Below are 26,103 nucleotides of genomic sequence, written 5' to 3' on the forward strand. Positions count from 1 at the left end.
GTGAAGGTCATTGTAAAGTGTCAATGTGAAGGTCATTGTAAAGTGTCAATGTGAAGGTCATTGTAAAGTGTCAATGTGAAGGTCATTATAAAGAGTCACTGTGAAAGTCATTGTAAAGTGTCCATATAAAGGTCATTGTAAAGTGTCAATGTGAAGGTCATTGTAAAGTGTCAATGTGAAGGTCATTATAAAGAGTCAATGTGAAGGTCATTGTAAAGAGTCAATGTGAAGGTCATTGTAAAGAGTCAATATGAAGGTCATTGTAAAGAGTCAATGTGATTCTTACGTCAATGTAAAGAATCATTATGAAGGTCGTTCAGTAGAGTCATTGTGAAGGCCATTGTGAAGAGTCAATGTGAAGGCCATTCACGATATTATTGATAAGGTTATGCTGAAGGTAATTCATTCTGACAATCGATCTACAGGTCATATTATTCTTCATAATATCCTTTTTACCTCTTCCAAAATAGTGCTCAATTTTAAACATGTGCAACGAATACAAATTTTCAGTTAGAAAACTGATTTGACATATCTAAAACCAGGACAATCTGTAAATACATGTAATGATATCTAACAATGTGGTTGTATACAGAGATAACACATAACCATCTGCCAGGCAGAAAATGTCACTGTGACAGAGCAACAATTTAATGATACATAATTGTGACAATTACAAACATTATTAAATACTCGAGATTCCAGAGTTATCCACACCCAGAGAAATATCAAACATTATCAAAGTAAATCTTTCTAAATATTGTATTTCTGCTTTTACCTAGCTGCATCTATTTCACTTGGAGTTTCTTGGTGACCTAATTTATGATCCACTGTGCCTCAAAACTGCAGAAGTGTAAGAATATTTTGTGTATGAAGTTACAAATAATGGCTTAGTTATGTATTGTAACTCATATGCAACACTATTTTTAGCCATTTTTTTTACACAATATCTAAAAATTGTAATAAAAGGAGCAAGGGTCAATATCAAAAAGATAGATAGAATATCTGACTGTCGGTTACTTATACCCCAAATATACACAAATTCTGTAACAAATCAAATATTTTGTGTTTTCATATTTACTGTTTAAGATGAGTTTACATTATATGAAATAAGATTTTAATAGTACATTAAATGTTCTTATCTCTCCATACAAAAACTAGTGTATGGTTTAATTCTATGATAATATGTAAGATAATTACTTTTTTCTCCAAATCTTCATAATATTTTGGAGTATATATATTTGATGACACTTATATGGTAATGAACACTGATAGAACGCCTTCACGGCAGGAGAGGGGTATATGTACAAGTGGAGTGGTAAATATTAAAATTAATTTTAATTTAATTGAACATGTATTATCCATTAAATTTAGTGTAGTGGGTGAAATCAATTACCTGAAATTGACGATAAAACTCTGATCTATCTTGTCAACAATACCTGTAGTGTATTATCACTAGTGAATTATATGTTAATACACCCTGAAGGTCACCTAAAGGTCGCCACTGTTGTGAGTGACAGTGATATATACGCAGGCTTTGTGTGTCTATATAAATTGGTTCAGAGACAACTTTGAAAAAGATTAAACCACAACACAAACCAAACAGACTGAGCTATCATAAGTAAGCCATTGTGTGTCAAGTAGCTCTGTCCATGATCAGCTACAGAAAACAAAATCTCCTAATAGTATATATTCAATTTGCCTGCTTTGTATATGCATGGGTAGCTCTTCTAGTATAGTCCAAGCTCCCCCATGGCTTGTTAGGACAAAATAACTCCCAAACTTCACCATGTCGGGCCAAATGACAAGCCCAAATGACAAGCCCTAACGATTTCAAAAGACAAACCCTAACAGTGTTCAGGTCAAAGACCAAATCTAACAGTGTCAGGTCAAAGTACAAACTCTAACAGTGTCAGGTCAAAGGACAAACTCTAACAGTGTCAGGTCAAAGGACAAACCTAACAGTGTCAGGTCAAAGGACAAACTCTAACAGTGTCAGGTCTCTAACAGTGTCAGGTCAAAGTACAAACTCTAACAGTGTCAGGTCAAAGGACAAACTCTAACAGTGTCAGGTCAAAGGACAAACTCTAACAGTGTCAGGTCAAAGGACAAACTCTAACAGTGTCAGGTCAAAGGACAAACTCTAACAGTGTCAGGTCAAAGTACAAACTCTAACAGTGTCAGGTCAAAGGACAAACTCTAACAGTGTCAGGTCAAAGGACAAACTCTAACAGTGTCAGGTCAAAGGACAAACTCTAACAGTGTCAGGTCAAAGGACAAACTCTAACAGTGTCAGGTCAAAGGACAAACCCTAACAGTGTCAGGTCAAAGACAAACTCTAACAGTGTCAGGTCAAAGGACAAACTCTAACAGTGTCAGGTCAAAGGACAAACTCTAACAGTGTCAGGTCAAAGGACAAACTCTAATAGTGTCACGTCAAAGTACAAACTCTAACAGTGTCAGGTCAAAGGACAAACTCTAACAGTGTCAGGTCAAAGGACAAACTCTAACAGTGTCAGACCAAAAGGACCTATACCCATCTAAAATCTGTAAATGTGAGGCGAAAATGCACTGAATATACCTTGCCCTAAATGTACTCCTGTTTATACAGCAAAATGTACTTTTGTTTGTAAATGTTGTAACATGTACTTTTATCCTAAAATGACATTTCCCCCAATATAATATGATAGTGTCAAGATGGTTAGAAAATCAATTAAAGTTTACTTATAGCCATCAATACATCCCCCTGCCAAGTTTTTTATTGACAGGTGATAAAAAATCATCATTAGAAATCAAATATAGGTATAGCCAAAACATTACGATAATAACGATTTATCAAATGTCAACATGTAGGCCTCAGACCATTCCATCCCGCTGATCCCTAAGTAGCCTATAAAATCTACTTAGGCCAACTTATAGGTAAGCATAAAACACACATATATGATAATATGTCTTTCAGGTAGACGTATAAGTCTGTAAGTATTAAAATATGATTATATGACCCACGACACACACCACCAATTTAAATACGATGTCTCGTCATTCAAAGTTAAACCCACTATGGGGTCAAAATTTCATCCCTTAAAGCCTTGTCAACTTACCAAATAGAAATGACAAGAGCAATTAAGCCCATCTCGATTGAAATTAAATCTAATATTGAAATCAAATTTCTTCCAAAACCGCTTGTCAACTTTTGTAATAGACACAGCAATAAATCATTTATTTATCAAATATATAAATCCGTTGAGGTCTGTTTTTAACCAAAATGGATTAATTCGAGTTATAGCATTAAACGTCTGAGAGGTTATACACTTAAGTTAAATAATATTTACCAAATAAAATGGATCCCTCTTGGATTTTTATTAAGTAATGTTTTTTTCTTTCCTTCTATTAACTTGATTTGTCCATATTGTTGACAGATGACTAAGATCTAGTTAAACCTGTAATATGGCTCTAATTTATTACTTCATAAAGGGTACTTTTTATATCATAATACCTGGAACCATCGTTTTCCTTCTTTTTTTTTCTTTTTGATATCAATTCTTACATATGACCAGTGGGAGACATTATAGAAGTCCTTTATCAATAGACATCACAGTAAAATGGGAATCACAAGTGAAAAGCGATAATGATGATCAACCATTTATACCTATCAAGTATGCTAAGTGATTCAAGGAGTCGGCACACGACGTCACGCTTGGCTTGTCCGCGATCATTCTATTGTATAGTACAATGGATATAATGGATTCGAAATTAAACTCCTATTACAATGAAAGTTCACAGGTACGCCAAATCTTTTCTATCAGATCAAAACCGCTTCAGTGAAATTGCATAAAAACATTATCAAATGTCCTGATCATTTCTACAATTTTCTACACGATACAAATTAATAAACGATGTATATTCAATTGAATCTAATTAGGTGAATCATCTAACGATCAAAAGTGTCCAGGTGAACTGTACAGGTAGTGTGTATACACCTTCACATCAATAAGATGAAATTGACGAGTTGTTATCGTCAATACACAACCATGTATATCGCCATCACAAAACATCTTTACCGACAGGCTTTTGCGACACCAGACGTGTACAACGCCGTGTTTGAATCGTAATTTCTACATGTGTAGTGTTTTGTAGATGGTATACAATTGATCTAATATTGCCTTGAGGCTTTTACACAAACTCTCTGCGACCTGATATATGCACCAGTATAAAATTGATGGACGTATATTGTCTGTAATTTGCTTGTTCAGCAGGATTTAACTTTAAAAAGAAACATGCACATACCGAGTGACCTCAATGATATGATTCTTTAAAGGTTACGTCAATTTGAAATTTCAGGAATTTTTACGTGTTTTCTTTGGTGCTAAAAATGTTTGAATAGAATGGTCCAAGACATAAGTGTTTAAAGACTGTGATATATGTTCAGTAAATTTGACTCATTTCAATAATGAATTTTATTTTAACAAAAACCTGAAATACATATGTAAGGTAAACTATATTTGTCACAATTTGCGAGAGAAAAACAAATTTCTACTTCAGTAAAACTTGTCTATAAAGGTTATCCAATCAATCAATCAATCAATCAATCAATCAATCAATCAATATCAATCAATCAATCAATCAATCAATCAATCAATCAATCAATCCATCCATCAAAAAGAAAATAATTTAGCCATGTGTATATAAATAAAATGCTAGTCAAATTATGCCGGGTCTTAAGGCCTTTGTCTTACATTTAATACTTGAAAAACATCCAGGGGGCAAGACTTCTACTTTGGGGACGATATCCCCAAAGAATACATTAAGTATGGAAAGAGCTTAAAGAAATGTTACAGTGCAGTGATAGACACTCAAACATTAACATATAAACAGCTATTATCACTATTATTTTAACCCTTAAATAAATCTTTATTTTGAATAATCCAATCTGATACCTCATTATCTTATCAACTTACTAAGCACACAGTTTTTTTCATATCTAAATGAACTAAATGAAGATGTAATCTTTGAAATATATTCTTAATGATGACATGCAAAATATTAACGAGCATAAACAAAACTGTGCCAAATAAAACCGTCGTAAATATTGTCGAATCAAAGTGATAAAATCACCTGTAAGCATTTAAGTGATCAAGATTCTTTGGTCTCGGACAATACAACTTCAGGTGTAATGGGACCTTATGGTCTTGTCTGAAATAACAGTTTTATACAAGTACTAGCTACGATCTCACGATAACATAGCCTAATAATAACGGTCAGGACCTCTACCCAACACTGTCCGACTGTTGTTCGTCAGTAAATATAAATCCCGGGTATTTAATCTACCTATTTAGATAATCCGTTTATAGCACCCCAAACAATATCGTCTGATTAAACATAAAGATTTAAAATCAAGGCGTCGATGAACTTAAACACAATGATGATCGATCAAACAATGGATTTACGTAAAACGCTGATCACGATGACATCTTAGATAAGTGTGGAACTCACAACGTGCCTGAAGTACGAGACAGACTTTTTTGTTTGACCGCATTGACGTATAATTAGTATCTGTAATGGAGAAGAGGGTTTGATTTATTTTTATTTACATTCCATTTGAAGTATTTGTCTACTCAGCTAGGACTTTTTCTGCAGTCGATAACGGACCCCATGGCATTAACAATCGAAAATATTTCAAATTTTAGAAAAAATTCCCAAAATACGCAGGTTACTCCAGTGAATTCCTTTCCCAATTCATAGTTTTATTCCCGAAATAAAGTGAAAAGGTACTTTTCCCATTCAGTGAGAACTAGTCCTGTGACAGCAGGAAATTTGCCAAAGTAAAACTCTTATGATATTGTGATGAAATCTACACTTAAGGAAAAAAAATTATACAACTGAAGACAATGTGATCAACAAATGGAAAAATATCCACAAGAATGAATCAATTGTCTCCCCTCTAAAACAGGATAATAAAAAAAAAATAAACGACATCCACAAGAATAAAGTTTGTCCCCTCTAAAATCATGATATCGGCTTTCTGTCCGTTCTTTATAACTTCCTGCACTGTGAAGAAAAATGACAGCAGCGCAATTTTTTTAACTCTAAAAAAATGTTGAATCTCAAACTAAAATTTCCAATCCTTCAACATGTCAATAGACAGACCTTGATATATGGGATTCATGTGGCTATACCCAGGAATAAATCAGCTCTCCAATAATCCTGACAAATAGAAAATGTCCCGGTATTTCGGTATAATGATGTATTACGTACTCTCTATTTACCTTTCTGTAAAACTGTTGAAAATTCTCGTAAAATACCATGAAGTGAAATTGTTCAAACTCCTTATAAAAGTCTATCAAATTTGTAGCCACTTAAAGAATCTTTAACAGTGCTTTCAAACGTCTTAAACACTTGAAGATCTTAAAAATATTGTCTCCATTCAAAGTTTTTAGAGAGTGATTGTTCTATGCAATGTGTGATATCTGAACACAAGGAGTGCCAGGGTGACAAATTTCTCAAATCCTTTTGTCAAGCAATTAAATTTCTAATTCCACTTAATTAGAGGGACTTGTTTAATGGCAGTCAGTAAAACCAAGGCATAATGCTACCATGAGATCAATTTAAACAATCCTCATTCCTAATCCGTTTTTTTCTCCTAATACAAAACACTGGGTCTTTGAGGAAAATCAAATTAACATTCTTGGTTGAAACTGTTGTCGGTTACAGTAAAACATATTTTATAACGAGTCTCTGTGAACCAATAAAATCACTTTGTAATAAGTATAGTTTGTTATACACATATTACAGTCATCAGAACCTTAATGGACAAGGCATTACGATATTATATCCATGAGTTTGTTTGAAGTGTGTTCATTTTTGTGAATCTACACATGTTTAGCCAAAAATACTTCAAAAACTAAGAGAGAGTAAAGATGTCTAACAGCGTTGTTTTGGTCGCCCAGAGAGAGTAAAGATGTCTAACAGCGTTGTTTTGGTCGCCCAGAGAGAGTAAAGATGTCTAACAGCGTTGTTTTGGTCGCCCAGAGAGAGTAAAGATGTCTAACAGCGTTGTTTTGGTCGCCCAGAGAGAGTAAAGATGTCTAACAGCGTTGTTTTGGTCGCCCAGAGAGAGTAAAGATGTCTAACAGCGTTGTTTTGGTCGCCCAGAGAGAGTAAAGATGTCTAACAGCGTTGTTTTGGTCGCCCAGAGAGAGTAAAGATGTCTAACAGCGTTGTTTTGGTCGCCCAGAGAGAGTAAAGATGTCTAACAGCGTTGTTTTGGTCGCCCAGAGAGAGCAAAAGATGTCTAACAGCGTTGTTTTGGTCGCCCAGAGAGAGTAAAGATGTCTAACAGCGTTGTTTTGGTCGCCCAGAGAGAGTAAAGATGTCTAACAGCGTTGTTTTGGTCGCCCAGAGAGAGTAAAGATGTCTAACAGCGTTGTTTTGGTCGCCCAGAGAGAGTAAAGATGTCTAACAGCGTTGTTTTGGTCGCCCAGAGAGAGTAAAGATGTCTAACAGCGTTGTTTTGGTCGCCCAGAGAGAGTAAAGATGTCTAACAGCGTTGTTTGGTCGCCCAGAGAGAGTAAAGATGTCTAACAGCGTTGTTTTGGTCGCCCAGAGAGAGTAAAGATGTCTAACAGGTTGTTTTGGTCGCCCAGAGAGAGTAAAGATGTCTAACAGCGTTGTTTTGGTCGCCAGAGAGAGTAAAGATGTCTAACAGTCGCCAGAGAGAGTAAAGATGTCTAACAGCGTTGTTTTGGTCGCCCAGAGAGAGTAAAGATGTCTAACAGCGTTGTTTTGGTCGCCCAGAGAGAGTAAAGATGTCTAACAGCGTTGTTTTGGTCGCCCAGAGAGAGTAAAGATGTCTAACAGCGTTGTTTTGGTCGCCCAGAAGAGTAAAGATGTCTAACAGCGTTGTTTTGGTCGCCCAGAGAGAGTAAAGATGTCTAACAGTTGTTTTGGTCGCCCAGAGAGAGTAAAGATGTACAGGTGTTTGGTCGCCCAGAGAGAGTAAAGATGTCTAACAGCGTTGTTTTTGGTCGCCCAGAGAGAGTAAAGATGTCTAACAGCGTTGTTTTGGTCGCCCAGAGAGAGTAAAGATGTCTAACAGCGTTGTTTTGGTCGCCCAGAGAGAGTAAAGATGTCTAACAGCGTTGTTTTGGTCGCCCCCAGCCCAGAGAGAGTAAAGATGTCTAACAGCGTTGTTTTGGTCGCCCAGAGAGAGTAAAGATGTCTAACAGCGTTGTTTTGGTCGCCCAGAGAGAGTAAAGATGTCTAACAGCGTTGTTTTGGTCGCCCAAACATGGTAACATTCTGACAATTTTTTCTTAATCTTGACAGCAATATCCACACTTCCTTTGTCAGTATAAGCTATTACTATGTGATGGATGCAAGGCAAGACAGCCTGTAGCCACAGAACAATTATATGACGTCATGATATCAATACTATATGACATCAGTACCATGACGTCATAACATCAATGACATCATTTCATCAATACCATTACGTCAAGACAATATCATTCCAATGCACGACGTCAACGTCGTAGATGCAATGCGAGCATTAAATTCATTAAAAAGCAAATGCGGAAAAAAAAATCATTCATCCCAATGAGACAAGGAAAATATCAACTATTGGAGTGAAAACAAGGCATGCCTCTTGTGTGACAGTTTGATATTGGTACCCATCAGGTGGAGATTTGTTGGTTTCATCCTCAAGGGGATGAAAGATTCTACTACCCATCAGCTACAATGTATATAGTTCTGCATCTCTGAGATGTCATTAAGGAACTCTTCCCATATTTAGTTGAGTTTTTCTGTGGAATGTCTCGCTGTTTTCCACTAAACCCAGGTGCTGGTGTACTATAAAATGGCTATAGGTCTTGAAAGACTAAACAAAACACACTCAGAAAGTTTACATATGATAAAGGTAAGTTATGTGACTGTAGACTTAAGGTTAAAGAACTGTACACAAACCCCTCTATTATCAGTAACATGTCCGACTTTACCATTGGCAGGGATAGCCAAAGAATTTTCCCAGGATTTGATCTTTTTAAAGTTTTTTCTACAAAAACTATTGAAACTATTGAACAACACTTTGATAGACATGCAAGGTATTGTATTTAACCTTCAAATAACGTTTTCACTCCGACTTCATAAATTATGTTTAAAAGGGCCAAATTAACACACTATGTGGCATAGAAGTTAAATGTCTGACTTTTATTTCCACAGTTCAAAGTCAATACCTATAGCAGTTTATCAGATCTTATGTCACAACTGGGTTTTTTTTTCTTTTCTTTTTTTTCACATGAAGAAACTTTGGCTAATAAGTACAAGAAACCAGCTATCTTGGCAGGACTGTTAAACCTGGGTACAGTATAACCAAACTTCTATGATCGGCAGTTTTAATGTTCCTGAAAACTGTCAAAGTAATTGAAGGAATCAAAGTGAAAAATAAGACTGGCGAATGGAACTTAAATACAATTCATATATATTTCTTTTTAATTAGGTAAAATACTCATATCTATTCATGTAAAATACATGTACATGTATTTCAAAAGTGTTTAAACAATTGAAACAAATAAAAGAAAGCTAATAATTGAACTACTAGTCTACGTTTAGACTAGCCTTTCGTAATGAATTTGGACTAGCCTTTCATATAAGGATTTCACAAAGAAGGCCATTAATCATTTTGCAACAAATTTCAATTAAATACACAGGTATTATATTTTCAATGAAACTGATACATAAAAACAAGAGAGAGGGGCTTATTGGATCAAATACAATAATTTTACAATTGGATATCCACTTTTATATTTACCAACAAAAGACTCTAAAGGTCATTTATGGGTGTAAAAATATTTGGCATTGGAAGAAAACGATGAGGTGTATGGGGTGGGGGGTGGTGGGTGTTGTTTGTGTACTATCACAATGAGACACACTATGATATATCAGTCTCCCAAAACACAATATCACAAGGAGACACAATACTAACATACCACAGCCTCCCAAAACACACTATCACAAGGAGATACAACACTAACATACCACAGCCTCCCATAACACACTACCACAAGGAGATACAACACTAACATACCACAGTCTCCCAAAACATAACATCACAAGGAGATACAACATTAACATACCACAGTCTCCCAAAACATTATATCACAAGGAGACTCACTGTGACATGCCAAAGTCTCCCAAAACACACTGTCACAAGTAGACACAACATTAACATACCACAGTCTCCAAAATCACACTATCACAAAGAGACTCACCATGATGTGTCATAGTCTCCCAAAACATACATGTCCACAATACACACATACACATCCCAGGCCCTCTCTATGTTATCTTGGCTCTTAATAGGATCTAAATAATATAAATCTAATTTATAGAATGTACACCTATATAGACATTAGGCTGTATATTATATCTAGTGTACGGTATTTGTATTGTCAAGTAGAACAATGAATCACAGGGATAATACCTTATTACACCTGTATCGTTGTTCAAATATGATATCTGCAGTATCCTAATCCTAGAATAAACAAATCCGATTAGACCAAGTAATCGAGGAACACCTGCATCTGTAAGACAGTCACATGTATACACATCTATCTTATCTAATCAAACAATTTGCTTACAGTGTTAAAGCTGAAGAATAATTAGATACTTGTTGGGAACACAAAATAATTAAATTATTCCTATGTAGAAAAATTCAAAATTTTTCTGCTTTACTGCAAAATAGTCCCATGGTCAGTCGGTAATTGTTTTCAGTTTAACAGCAAATTTTGTAGCATGGAAAATTTATAATGCAAAAACAAAGTCACATGCAGTATTTTACATAATTTGGATGATCAAAAGCTGGAGAACTGTTGAAAGATTTAGGTGCATATCAGATTTTGGCTACGCTTGTCAATACTGTCATGTCAAAGATGCACCAGACTTTGGAGGTTGAGGAAATCCAGAGTTCTAGAGTAAAACCTCAAATCCTGACCAAATGTACAACCTCTCAACTGTGCTACATATGACCCTGAAGTAGTATATATATACATACTGTAGGTATAACTCAGGGTGCCACATTGTCTCATCTCTCTTTCATTCATATCTATAAATGAAATTATTCAAATGACAATATTTTTTTTTATTTTTTTGGCTCTCCTGTAATATTTGACTGTGTATATACCTGTAGATAAACCTAATAATGTAAACTTGACCTGGGTCAAGGTCAAGGTAGGATGCTGGACACTTACCTGAGGATATCACAGGTAAATGGACAGGTGTGATGAGGTAACGAACACACCTGACCTATCTAATACACAATGTTTATCTTAAATACCACTTGTAATAGATAGCAAACATCTTATCACCAGATGTTGGTGCAGAATTGCCTTGACAAAGGAGGGGACATCAGTTTTATATATCTAATAATACAATGTTTGGAGATAAAAACAGCTGACATAACTAAATATCCCTGCTTCCATATGAAATTACCCAGTGGGCACATAACGTCCGGACAACGTTTTGGCAACGTTTTATTTAGGTTGCGACGTCGGGGACATTCTGACAATGTTGTGAGAACGTTTTTCTCCTAACGTCCTCACGACATTAGCATGTGACGTCCCGAGAATGTTTTTATATGGTTAGGAAAAAAACTTTGACAATAATTTAATATATTTCAAAAAGTATTATTGTTGGAAACAACTTTTAAAGGAAAGCGAATGAATCTATTCAAATAGTGATACATACAAGTAGGCCTTATATTTTTTCAATAATTATTAACTAATTAAAAAATAATTAATCATTTTTTGTACTTGTAAATAGTTTTATTTTTTGAATTACAGATACTATAGGTATTAATTGAATAGATGAAAACAAAACAAAAAGTATAATTATGAATACCAAGTTTACATACCGATTATTACGTCAAATATGTAAACTACCGAGTTATGATAAAAGAGTTGTGTTACCTCCCTTTCATTTTAAAATTTATCCGCTAGGGGTCGGTATTAACTATTTAAAACAAAAAATTAAAATCATTATAATAAAGCGTCTTTTTATACCAATAAATTGGGATTTTATTTATATGATATTTTACAAATTTACCCGCACACTACAGAAACTAGGAGTGGAAACTCGTAAAGATTTGTTTGGTGTTTGCGCGGTTATTTTCACTTCCGGTTCTTTATTCATTCAAACTTTAAATTGTGTACACATGTGCTTCACACGGATAACATTTCTTAGGCTCGACAGCATATAAACAAGCTAACTTCCAGATATCGACAGATATTTCAAGGTAAGTCTTTGTTGATTCCTATACAAACTTGTTTTTAAAAGAATGTGTTTATTATATTATATCGCGTTAAGTTATTTTATCTATGTGTGTAGTCAGTATTATGAGTATGTATACACATATACATGTAACTTATACAATTCCCTGATGTGCCTGTATCCTATTTATGTTTTTATTTATGTAATAACGTACCGGTTTATGAAAAATATATCGTCTAAATCATTATATAGACGTTTAATATTTTATTCTGTTTTTCTTTTACAGATGAAAATGCTTACATAAGTACACACGGAAGTACGTGAAATGGCTCCTACACAAACAGTCTGGGTGGAAGTTGATGCGCCTAATTCATGCAGGATGAGCAGAAGACATTAAAATATCATATAAACACTATATTTTGTTGTTATTGTACTTCTAAATACTAGAATAATGAAAATAAACAACGTAACATACAAACGTTGTGAAAACATTATATGAAAACATTCGGCGGACGTTGTCAAAAAACGTTCCCCAAACTTTCATTTGCAACCTTTTTGCAACCTAAATGCAACGTTGCGATCGGACCTAATAAAAACGTCCTCCGGATGTTGTGTGCCCACTGGGACCGGTGCAACACAATGAAATAAGACAGACTGATAATGCAAACTCATTCACCCATAAAACACATTTAGGCTCTTCTTAATCAAACACTAGACCAGTCCATTATGAAATTTTAGGGGTGGATGAGTTAATTATCACTACACGCAATCCTTACCCATTTCTTGATATAGACTTACAAGTCATTTACACAATCATAATAATACTATTTGTGATAACATACATGTTTACATAGATCAGCTTTCACTACTAATCTTGAAATCTTAATCATCAATGAAAATGAAAAGAAAACATAATTTCTACATTTTGACCATTTTTCAGTCCAATATTTGTAGATAGATATTTCCCCCTAAAATCTTTGTCCACTTTGATATAAATCGTGTGTTGGCTGACACTGACCACACCCAGTCAGATGTTGTGATATTTATCAAATTGCCTAACCATGTATACGTGCATGTAAAGGTGACATTTTCCAGTAACTGTCCCAAGAGAGGTTTACTGACTCATGAGCTGCCAATCTGATTTCTGAAGCAATACTGGAATGTTGCAGGGACAGCCTAGAAGTAATGCATCTTTGGAAATGTATAGAATCTATACAGGGTGGAGCACAGTAACAACACATTCCTTCACACGTTAATTATGCTATCTTATAGTATTACTGTAGTGATATTTATTTAATACCAAAGAAATTTTAGGAAGACTGATACCAAGATTTAGCCAGATTTTTCAGGGTCATGTAAGGACGGTCTTCCATGTAAGCGGTGTGTAGCATGTGTGAAGTGTGAGGTGCGTGTTTTGGGAGACTGTGGTATTTTAGTGTTGTGTCTTCTTGTATAGTGGAACTTTTGCCTTTTTTATAGTGCTATATTACTGAAGCATGTGGCTGAAGACACCAAGACACGGGTGAAATTAAGGCTATATGCTACCTTACATACTGTATAGCAATTAATTTTTGCAGGCCAATCATATTTTAAAAATTTTAAATTTTCTCAATCTGGCTTAGGCATTGACAAAGGTATATGTCATTCAAACATTTTTCAATATTTTGCTGATCAAATTTTCGCGGCCATAGCAATGTCTGTGATATTTTGATAATAATAATTCAAACCTGCGAAAAAATGACTTTACAGATTCCTACCTGAGACTTGAACCCTAGGTACTACTGTATTTACAGGCTGTGTGCTTCTCTAGAACGGTCTTGAGCTACATATACAATAAAACTCCACATGATATAACAGGGAGACCTTTAATTGTCTTCTTTTTAGCACATTGCTGAGACACAAGAGATGAGAGCAATAGCATAAAGCCTTGAAGCTATTTATTTATCTTTCTTCAAATTGCATTAATAATGATCTCACCCATTTAAACATTCAATATCAAAAAGTACCAAACATGAAAAAAAGGAAAAAAATCATTAAGGTAATTTCTTTCATGTCAATGAGATCAAAAGACAGCCTTAAAAGGCCAAAAATAAGATTGATGTAGACAGGAACATCACGCTGACTCCAGCAGGGATTTGGTCTTGACTCTAAGTGATCCACCTTCAAACAAAGAAACTGATAGCAAACTTCAACCCCTCTTTCATTTTCTTTGTCTTTTTTTTCAAATACTTATTATTAATTATCATTGCATGAGGTAAGACTTATCATGCTATTGCATGACTTAACGCACTGCTCTAAGTCTGAACTCAATGCCCTACTTCCTGCATGTAAAATAGTTTCTTAACCAGAGAGCTATAACCCTCCTCCAATAGAGCCTCACCTATTCGATGATTCCACTAAAGAATCTAGTACTTACTGCTATAACCCTCCCCAATAGAGCCTCACCTGTCACATTATAATTTACTAGAACCAACAGGGACTTAAGCATTCATCTTTTGCATATGATGATGTTTGTACTGAGCTAACCTCCCAGGGCCGTCACATCCCTGACAACATGGCAGGCCATGTCATACACATCAACACAAGGTCCATATAATATTACAGTTGTTTTTATACACCAAAACATCAACACAACGTCCATACAATATTACTGTTGTTTTTATACACCAAAACATCAACACAACGTCCATACAATATTGCTGTTGTTTTTATACACCAAAACATCAACACAACGTCCATACAATATTGCTGTTGTTTTTATACACCAAAACATCAACACAACGTCCATACAATATTACTGTTGTTTTTATACACCAAAACATCAACACAACGTCCATACAATATTACTGTTGTTTTTATACACCAAAACATCAACACAACGTCCATACAATATTACTGTTGTTTTTATACACCAAAACATCAACACAACGTCCATACAATATTACTGTTGTTTTTATACACCAAAACATCAACACAACGTCCATACAATATTACTGTTGTTTTTATACACCAAAACATCAACACAACGTCCATACAATATTACTGTTGTTTTTATACACCAAAACATCAACACAACGTCCATACAATATTACTGTTGTTTTTATACACCAAAACATCAACACAACGTCCATACAATATTACTGTTGTTTTTATACACCAAAACATCAACACAACGTCCATACAATATTACTGTTGTTTTTTTAGCCGATTTGTTTGTTTCTTTAATTTGTATATATAATTGGACATGCTTAATAGCACAGGTAAAATTTAATCAACTGTTTCACTGTATAACCAACAATGTCTGAACTCCTAATTGACTAAAACCATTTGTGAGATGTTAATGATTTGTGTCTGAAGCATGATGATGACCCTTCTGCATGGCAAGAGATTGACCCTACAATTTAAACTTTGGCACGTTCCACAGCACAAACAAAATTTGAATTATTAACTGTGCCCATAGCATCTATCAATTAAAATTATATCAAACTTTTATATCTTTTTTACAATAATTAGAGTTTCATTGTTCTTCACTTGACCTGGATCTTTGAAAGTGAGGGATTTGCCTTGGTCAGTATTTTTTCTGACATATTTTTTCTGGGTTTTTTTCTTCTAGTATATAATAACTATATATGCCACATTAACTGTAGATATTTACAAGAAAACCTAAAAACACGATAAGGGAAAATGATGAATATCATATCAGATTTCTTGAGCAAAATTAGTAAAACTCTCACAACATTGTATGCTAATATAGAGAGGTAACGGTAGTTTTTAAGCCATTTCCATCACTCTGAATAAACAAATCTCATTCCAGACTCGAGATTTGATCGCAGATGTGTTACAAAATTCTGATGTGTAAGCTTTTTTTTTGTTATTGTACTGTCAGTACGTTTGTATTTTTATTTAAATGACATAATATGGATAAAAGGTTGATGTACAAGCACACATCGCTTTCACGAAAACTGCCTTTTAAAAAAAACTTTTATTCATTTGTCTGTGCATCAATGTGAATAATCTGAGCTAGTGTGACCTTCGCACGAGCCAGAATGATGAACATTTACACGATCCTTTTATCCGGTCCATTGTCAGAGCCAAAATTATATGTGTAAATGTAAAATACGACCAATATGCTGCATTCAACCTTTTTACATCTGATCTTATCTTGATCCAAAAAGCTACATTGTAAAATAACATTTCATGCCTTATTGAAGTTTGTGTATGATTGCCTTGTTAATACTGTCACCAGGGTTGAGATTTAGCTATACAGGGGAGAGTAGAGTTTGAGCCATACAGGATCAAGTTTTAGTCATAATGGGCCGAGTTTTAGCCAAGTTTCAGCCATACAAAGTCAAGTTTGAGCCATACAGGTCAAGTTTTAGCCATACAGGTCAAGTTTGAGCCATACAGGTCGAGTTTGAGCTAAACAGGTGCGAGTTTTAGCGATACAGGTCAAGTTTTAGCCATACAAAGTCAAGTTTGAGACATACAGGTAGAGTTTTAGCCATACAGGTCGAGTTTGAGCCATACAGGAGCAAGTTTAAGCCAATCAGGGTCAAGTTTCATACAGGGTGGTTACTACCTGTCAATAGCAGAACCTGGCTAACATGAATAAACCTGTCTTTACTGAACCTTTAGGAAAATATCTATGGTGTATCACTCTTCTAGTATTTTACAGGAATCACCAAGGACTACTTGCAGGTATTTTAACCTTGACCCAATTACTTCATGGATGTTAACAGTTATCAAACATCTAGAAGTATATATATACCGTATTTAACCAAATAAGCACCACTTCCTGCCCTTTTGAGATCTCAAATTCACTTACCTCAAATTATGTAGGATTCTTTACCTGGTTACAAATTGATTTATTGCTTATATTTACTGAGCGATTATTCTTTTTATAAAAGCTGAATCCTATTAAGTGTCTCGTCATTTTTTAAGCACCTGCATGGGCGCTTATTAGATTGAATAGGTAGGTACAGGTTATGCCTAGGTCATCAATATTCAAGGTTAGATGTAATCCTTTTAAGTTGGGGGACTTTCGGACTATTTTTATATTGTGGATCAGTTTACCAAATAATTTATACTACTTGTTATTCATACTATATATAAATCACCCACCGAGAGAAGTACTGATGCATAAAAATTGCACCTGAAATAAAATCTGTCCCCTCAAAAGTTGATTTAATGTTTGTGACGGAAGTCAGTAGCTGTAATTCACCATTTCATTTTGTTATTTAAAACTGAAAGTCAGTCCCAGACAGTAGACTATTTATATATTCGTAATAACCTCATGACCTTTCGGGTGACAAAGGTTGATTTCCGTCATCTAAACAACTAAACTAGTTTAATATCAGTTACAGGGATGATTAAAATGAAATCCAACTCGTCATTAAAACCTATCTAATACTCACAACTGTCAATCAAAGTTGACATAAACAAATCTTTTAAAATCTATAAATTTAATGAGATGAAAAGTATCCATTCTCATTATGTCTGAAACACGAAAGAAAGTAGCTGTTTTTAAAAGTTCATTTTACTACAAAGTTGTGCTTACAATTTGCATTAACAATTATATCAACCATGAATGTATTATTAGTGTTAGGAGATGAAACCAGAGTTCCTAGATAACAATCAGAAACCTACACTCGTATTTTAACTTATAGCCATACATATGTCTCTAGTTTGGGTTGACAAATTTAGGTACCACTAAGCAGGAGATCCTTTGTATATCACCTTTATAAGTTCACTTTATATCACCACTTTCAGATGTTTATGTATCAGTGGAAGACATTATGCTCAGTTTTATCAGAGATTTAATCCTGATAATTCACACTAATATTCAAGTTTCCATATCCAACTCAATCAACACCCCTATTTTTATCTCCTTTTTTGGGCCTCATTTTCACTGATCTCCTATTAAATAAAGATTGAAAATATAAAAAAAAAACGTGAAGATTTCTTTATTTGATTTCTTTTGCAAATTGATTCATGACTTACTTTGTGCGTTAATCTTATGAAAAGTTCCAAATTGGGTTCTATGTAGTGCCCCCTTATTTTTTCATTTTTCAACCGTGGGCACTTACTCAGGTTTCAGAACCTGCAGTACCAGGTATGTCACTGGTTACAGTCTTGTAACATGCATTATAAAAGGATAGGCAGACTACCACGTCAACCTCAAATCTGACCACATGGAGTGGTGAGAAAACACGTTTTTACATGCAACAGGATTCTATCCATAAAAAATATTATTATAGGATACAAAACAGCCACATGCATCTACGGTCAAATTTCATATTTTTGCGATTTCTATATGACGTTCGTACTTCCGCTGTTACCTGGTATTTACATATGTTTTTACCTGCCTACGACGATATATTATACCTACCTATAAAATGTCTTCAGATATGCAGTATCATACACCACAAAATTTTGTACTGATAGGGCGTTCTATATTACGGTTAGAGACTTAAGTAAAAAATTTCCGTAAAAAAAACTTTCAAAAACTCACAGGTTTTCTCAGGTAACCTGTATTAACTGTGTTAGGAAAAATATTAATCCATCACAGTAGATGTATGTATATCTCTTTATTTCATGCCTTTGATATTCATCAAGAATATTAAGGTTTTGTAAGTTTAATGTCCTATTAACAACAAGGGTAATTTAAGGACATGCCAGGTTTGTTGGTGGAGGAAAGCCAGAGTACCCAGAAAAAAACCCACGCTTAAGTGGTCATTTAACCTGACAACTGTCCTACATGGGATTTGAACTCGCGACCAAGAGGTGGAGGGCCTTTGGTAATTATAATATGTTGGGACATCTTAACCACTTGGCCACTGAGGCCCATTTTTTGTTAAGAAATTTGAGGAAGAGTCCTTATGTAGTAGTTGGTGGCTACACAAGGTAAAGTCATGGGTCTATTTTGATCACATAAATTGTGTTTATGTAGCATACTTTGGGGGTGAAACTCGTGAATCTTATAAAAAAAAAAAAAACAAGAAACAATATAAACCGAAAGGTTAAGCTAAAGTACTCTTTATCAACTACTCAACTGAAAAAGGCAAATCTTACTGAAAAATTGGAAAGAAAAACTAATAATAATACACTGTGGATTGAATGATTTTTTTTTTGTTTCTTTTAACTAAATTCTGAACGTGATTCTTTTTGATGGATTAGAATGTTGTAGCTTTCCCCAGACATTACAGGGTTGATGATGCTAGAAACAATTACATGTGTGAAATGTCAGGTAGCACAGCCTAATCCCCATAGGAGTTGTACTGGGGAAAGCAGAGGCAAATTTCCACCAAGTGAACATCATATATACAGGGAACACTTTTACATAAATACTGGGTATCCGATTTCTATGTATGGTTGAATATCTGTCTTTCTTTCCCTATAAAGGTTTCGTATGAAATCCTATCTATCTTGGGCGTGTTATGATGTCAAAACGTAATTTACGGCTGACATCTCATTTAAATAAAATATTGGTAAGCAAAAAAAAGTCAGCTTTTGTATTTAGGTTCAGCCTAGGTCATTTAAATGATACAAGTATATCCAACGTTGTCAATTCAAAATCAGGCTACAACTGTCATAGGACACTAAACAATATAGGCAACTTGATGCATAAAGACATTTGTACACTAGATTTTTTTTCTTTCTCTTTAATCATGGCTGGCAGGTGAAATTCATCATCCTTTTGATAAATGCTTCATATTCTCATATTCTGATAACTTTATTTCACATAAAATTCAATGACCAACCATATTGATGTAAACATCATCATTGTTCTGGACATCAAAAAGTTGACAGGAGGATAATAGCAAAAAAGAAAATGAGTTTCTACTAAAACAACAACTTCATTCGTTGTCGTCTCAATTTGGTATCCAATGAGTCCCGAATGGTGTGAAACGAAATGTCAACATCAACAATGATGTTTTTTCAGTAGCAGCAGCAGGTTGTTCCTTGTAATGTTTTGATTTATACCGTGGTAAATTACATTGTGTGAATTAGCCATGATAGAACTGTCTTAGTGTTAGAAATTTGTACTCAACAGGCAATATGTTATAGGAGTTCACATAGACACTCAAACCCATAGCTAGCCAACAGCTTATTACCAGACATGGGCTTATAACCAGACATCGGCATATCACCAGGCTTGTGCTTATTGATAGACATTGGCTTATTACCAAACATGGGCTTATTGACAGACATGCGCTTATTACCAGACATGTGCTTATTGACAGTCATAAGCTTATTGGACATGGATTATAAACTATCTAGATTTCATTTTCTAGATATCTTAACTTTCATTTAACTATTTAAACTGTTATAATGTAATGTAACACATTTTAGCTACATTTACAAGACCTCAATAAAATATATTCTGTCAATTCATTGACATATAATATACCTATATATATGCATAAAAGTGAATATATATATATATATCTCATTGCATTTTATTTTATTTTCCATCAAATGAGTTTGAAAATCATAATAACTTAAAGCACCATGATTTGTTTCCCTGATTTTTCTCTTTAAGTCTCTGTTTAACAATCTCTGTTTTTAACGTTCCTATATGTAGCTTCTCCATGCCATTCCCTTACACTCCCTCAAACTTTTCACCTTTCACCTTTTTAAACGACCAATCAGATTTGATTTTAAACTGTCCACTAGATAGTAAATCAACACTTAATATCCATGTACTTACAAAAAAAAGTAGAATCACAAACCGTAAACAAATTCACCCATGTGGAAAATAATGCAAATTTATCAAGTAGTAGGTGACCTTTAAATGTTAGTAAGGTTTTCAATCATTGGCAGACAATACAAGCTCCCTGGACATGACAAAGGAAAAAAATACCAATTGTATTTTAAACTACTTATGAAACTGAATATAGATTTTATCAAAAACAATTATGGTAAATTTGACATCTAATTGATGAAAGAAAACATTAATCCAGGTAATTTAATTGTGATAATATATTTTTTTCACATGAATTCCTCAGGACAGATCATGATAATTTAACTGTTAAAAAAATTGTTTATGACAGGAAAAAACAATCGATAGCAATTATAGTGATTTGAAGCAAATGCGGACTCCGGTATGAACACTAACTAAGGTTTAACAGTTGAATTAAATGATGAATTTATCTTAAACACATGTACAGGTCACTTTAGCACTGCATCTGTATCCCACTTGAAATTCTTCAGGTGATAGAATTTGACCTTGATTTCAGAAAAGTTTGACACTTAAAATTTTGTGCCAGTATATATTCTATCAGTATTTGTTAAAACAAATAAGGTTACCCCTAAAGATGGCCCCTGAGGGTTCCACATGGAGTTGAATACCCCTAAAGATGGCCCCTTGGGTTCCACAGGGAGTTGAAATCCAAACAGTGACCCATAAAGATATATGAAGATAGAGTTCCGTGAAATCTGTCTTCTGATTTCTTCCACTTCAACAACTTCAGACATTTCTACTTTTGACCCTTAAAGTTGGGGTCATTTAAGGGAGTTATGACCCCTGAAAGTGATCTCGAATAGCAGTAGTTGAATTTAGGTCAGAAACTACAGCCTTACAACATATTGTATACCAAACACCCTTTAAAACGATCAACCCTGACAACAGTAACGACTCTTCAAAATATCAAGTAACTTTGACCCGAAAATGGGCCCTTAAATAAGGGGTCAAATATAATCGCACCCTGTCTAACCTCCAGAAGTCATTTCATAGGTAGGAATGAATCCCTAAAAAGGGGCCACTCCTTTGGGAGTCAGTAGACCTTGCTATCCAGACAGATAGTAAAGATACTTGAACCCTGAAACTTTATCTCTCAACAAACTCAAATATCTACTGTAGTTATGCTAAAGACACCCCTGAAACTTTATCTCTCAACAAACTCAAATATCTAATGTAGCTATTATAATTATGCTAAAGACGCCTTTAAAATGATCAGAAACCAATTGGAAATCAATCCTTTATATTGAAATTGGGAATTTTACATAAATTCTTTTTAATTGTCACAAATAGAAGCAAAAAAATATTGCAAAGAAAATTGAAAATTATTGCAGATCTTCTTTAGTTTTTTAAACAAATAAGGAATCCATTTGTGAGGAATTGAAGCCTTTTGGATGTATCATTTTCGTTGATGTGGTCTAAAGAGGACTTTTTGCACTTTTCTAGGAAGATCTCGATCTTTGACCATATGGCAGATAATTGGTAATTGAAAGACATCACCTGGTATATAGTACCAGGTTTATCACACCCTAGAATCCCATACCTATAATAGCCAGAAAACAATACCTAGTATCGAGGGGAACTTCTGTGACAGATCACGTGTTCCCCTGATGGAGGGCGCTCACATTCATAAATCTATAACAAACAGAATTATTTTTGACATTTGTTTTCATCAATGGTCACATTAAACATTCAGAGATATCCTATTTTGGAGTCCAATAGTAACGACCTTCCTGACATATAGTTAACACATTTCTCTAATGACATCTGATAGCTGGTATATTTGTTACAGTTATATATAGTAACCATGGTTTGTTAGGTTTAATGCCCTATTAACTGCCTGGGTCATGTGACTTTTACCAAATTACAATCTCTGTATCTGTAAATGTTTAATAAATATATATATTTGTATAAAAATGTTTTGGTTATACTTCTAAAATTGTTGTAAATCATGAGAGAAATTTATGATATGAATATTCATATATTCTATATGTAAAAGAAAGTATAATTTGAAAACATGTATTTTACGATATAAATATATATAATTGTTTTAAAAAGTTTTTGTAAGTTTCTACAATGGTTGTAAATCATCAATGAAATTTTAAACATGAATGTTTATGTATATTCTATATGTAAAACGAAAGTATAATTTGAAAATATGTTTCATATGACATCAATATCACTTAAAACTTTGTGTTTATATCTATTTTTGAGATAAGTCTCAACCTACTGATTAGATCTATCATGATGTTTCGTTACCAAAGGAAATTTGAAATATTAGGACAGAAGTTTTACTTTAAATGTGTACAATGTTTAAACATATATCTACATATGTATAGTATATAAAAATGAATGAGAAACCCACAAATATATATAAGTATTAGCAATAATTTCATGATTCCTAAAACTGTCTAGAAACATGGAATATGTTAAATTATCTATGACAATGATATTGTACATATATATCAATTCAGTTATAATTTTAACACTTCATCATGTCAAACATATGAACAAACTTTATTAAGATAAACTGCTGCACTAAATGCTAGCTCAGTCCCTCCAAAATTTTGTTTCTTATATATCCAACAGTTTGTTTAAAGATTATTCAATATGATCCCTCACAGGTATCTGATCGTTAAGAAATAAATTCTTCATGAACTAAATGTATCTTCTTGCAATTATAATTCTATAATAATCATAATACCTATGTGAGTCTGGTCTTTGCTGTGTTGGTTGTGCTCTTAAAGACATTTTTTCCAAAACAGGAGTTTTCTAGATGGCATAATGAAGGTTTTCCCATATTTTGTTTAGTCAGTTACTAAGTCCAAGGTGCTTCGAACAAATACTACTAAATATATGATTATAAACTAGCAGGTGATCATGTTTTTGAGTACTTTAAGTATAAACCACTTATGTTTATTTAGAATTTCTCAGGAAACCAAAATTGTTGTGTCAGAATATTTTTCTTGACGATATTTTTTTTATTTTTCAGATAATTCGGTCACTTCAGCAGGAGAGTAGCAATCAAAGTATCAACTTGAGTAATCTGATTTATCTAGGATCTTAGAGAAGGTAGGTATTGACTTCAACAAACCATTTGGGATCCACCAATCAGCTTGGGTTTAACGTCATATGCCCGTATAGCTGACGAATGAAGTTACAATTTGAAAAAAAAATTGAAGCCTAATTAGGTGTGGTTTAACGATATAGGACATGTAAAGTTGTGGGAGTCACAAGAAATAAATCATATATCACTCTTAGTTATCAATACTAGATGCCCAATATATAAATGTATTACACTAAAAGGGTGACCACAATTTTTCTTATACGTTATTCACAGTAAAGAATTAATGAGTAAGCAGACTAATACGATTGGGGAAATGATGTCACACCATTTTTTACATGGCCTAAGGGGCTATCTAAATTTTTAGTTCAAAATACATGCGACAGGTTATTCAATTGTCATGCAATATACCTGTATCAGTAATACATATGCAGGTTTCTCTGCTGTTTTTTTATAATAGGTGTATATCATATTGAGTAAACAAAACGGAATAAATCCAAAGTTTATATAATCAAGATATTAAAATGTGAGGAATATAGATCACCTATGGCTGTCAAATAATCCAAAAGTCAAATACCCTCACGACACACAGATGGAAACAAGCGTTAATATGGACTTGACAGTTCATCTAAAAACAAACTGACTTGATACTAAAACTTGACTCTTATCAACTACATCTGGCGCAGGAATCACAGCTTGGAGCTTTATGGAGTTAATAACGGTACTGCATTAAAATTAAGTTTCACTTTTTTTACAACACATTAACGAAAGTGAATTTCAGCCATCTAAAACTGAAGGAAGACTCCTTGAGGATCCATTATAATCTGTTCAAGAGAAATGCAATAAAAATGGTTTGATAATTTATTGAAGTCCAAGACCTTGACAACGTGCATTAATTTCTGGTGATAGTAACAATAAAATGTTTTATAAAGTTCTATAGGACCATGTCAACAATTAGTGAGACTTAATTAGCATGCGAGATTAAATGTGTAAAAATATTACAACAAGTCACTGTAATAATTTCACTAGTGGTTGCTGGATCCTCTTTGCTTGGGGGAGATAACCAAGTCATTAAAATATCCCAACATACTATAACAAGCCCTAGTCCACCACTGGGTTGTGATCCCATGGAAGTCAGTGGTTTTTCTCTGGGTACTCCCGTTTTCCTCCACAAACAAACCTGCCCCGACTTTAAATGACCCGGTGGCTTTTGATAGGACGTTAAACTAACAAAACCAGAAAATTTTAGCTGCTACAAAACATTTAAGACGGAATGATTCAACTTGTGCAGTACACTAGGTGTATACATTTATATCTGTGACACCCTCGAAGATTTTGTTGACATTTTTTATCGATTATTTACACAGTAAAACTCTAGCTGACTCACTCTTTGTCCAGATTGTACACCAGTTATATATCATAGAATGCAGTGTCATTGCACAAGGGTGTACATGATACTCAGCGAAAATGCTGCATAAACTTAAAGAATGGTCATAAAAACGTACTACACAAAAGACATCCCATTTCAGGCCGTTTATAGATGTTAGCTATCTTCTGACTTCCAAATAACGCATCACTTTCAGTATATAATGTGCAATTATCTTTAATTTTGTCAACTAAACAGAACACTTATATGGAGACGAGAGAGTTACATTGGTGCATAATGCTGACGAAAAGATATATTTCAGCAGCAGAATAGCTAGTTCTAATTTCTTTACAACGATGAATAAGTATCATTAAAACCATTACAAAGCTTTGTTAAAGTTCACACCATAGTTAATTCCTGCCAATTTTCTCCAACCACCCATGTCAGAGAGAGTTGGAATGGTAAATTTCATCAACTGGTGTTAGACCTGAAATGCAGGATTTCTCAAAAAACATTAAATACCAATTTGGATGGTGTTGAGGAACTGTCGAACAGGATTTAATGAAGATTAATGATTTTTGCTCAAAAAGTACATTTTACAACCTCTTAGAACACGTGTAACATACTGAAATGTAGCGACAAATAGGGGTCCAGAAATAATACAAAGCCTAACTT

The 26,103-nt window shown here is 34.1% G+C and overlaps 2 protein-coding genes across 2 annotated transcripts in view; one reads left to right on the plus strand and one right to left on the minus strand.

Moving 5' to 3' along the window:
• Positions 1 to 26,103, minus strand: part of LOC138306924 (uncharacterized) — a 241,467-nt gene that overhangs the window by 182,533 nt on the left and 32,831 nt on the right.
• LOC138306923 (uncharacterized) overlaps positions 1 to 26,103 on the plus strand; it is a 167,958-nt gene that overhangs the window by 43,028 nt on the left and 98,827 nt on the right. The window contains exon 3 of the mRNA XM_069247494.1: positions 23,991 to 24,070. The gene's annotated coding sequence lies outside the window, so the exon portion shown is untranslated. The remainder of the gene's footprint in view (positions 1 to 23,990; positions 24,071 to 26,103) is intronic.

The sequence above is a fragment of the Argopecten irradians genome, chromosome 14 (genome assembly GCF_041381155.1).
Source record: "Argopecten irradians isolate NY chromosome 14, Ai_NY, whole genome shotgun sequence".
NCBI classification, from domain to species: Eukaryota; Metazoa; Mollusca; class Bivalvia; order Pectinida; family Pectinidae; genus Argopecten; species Argopecten irradians.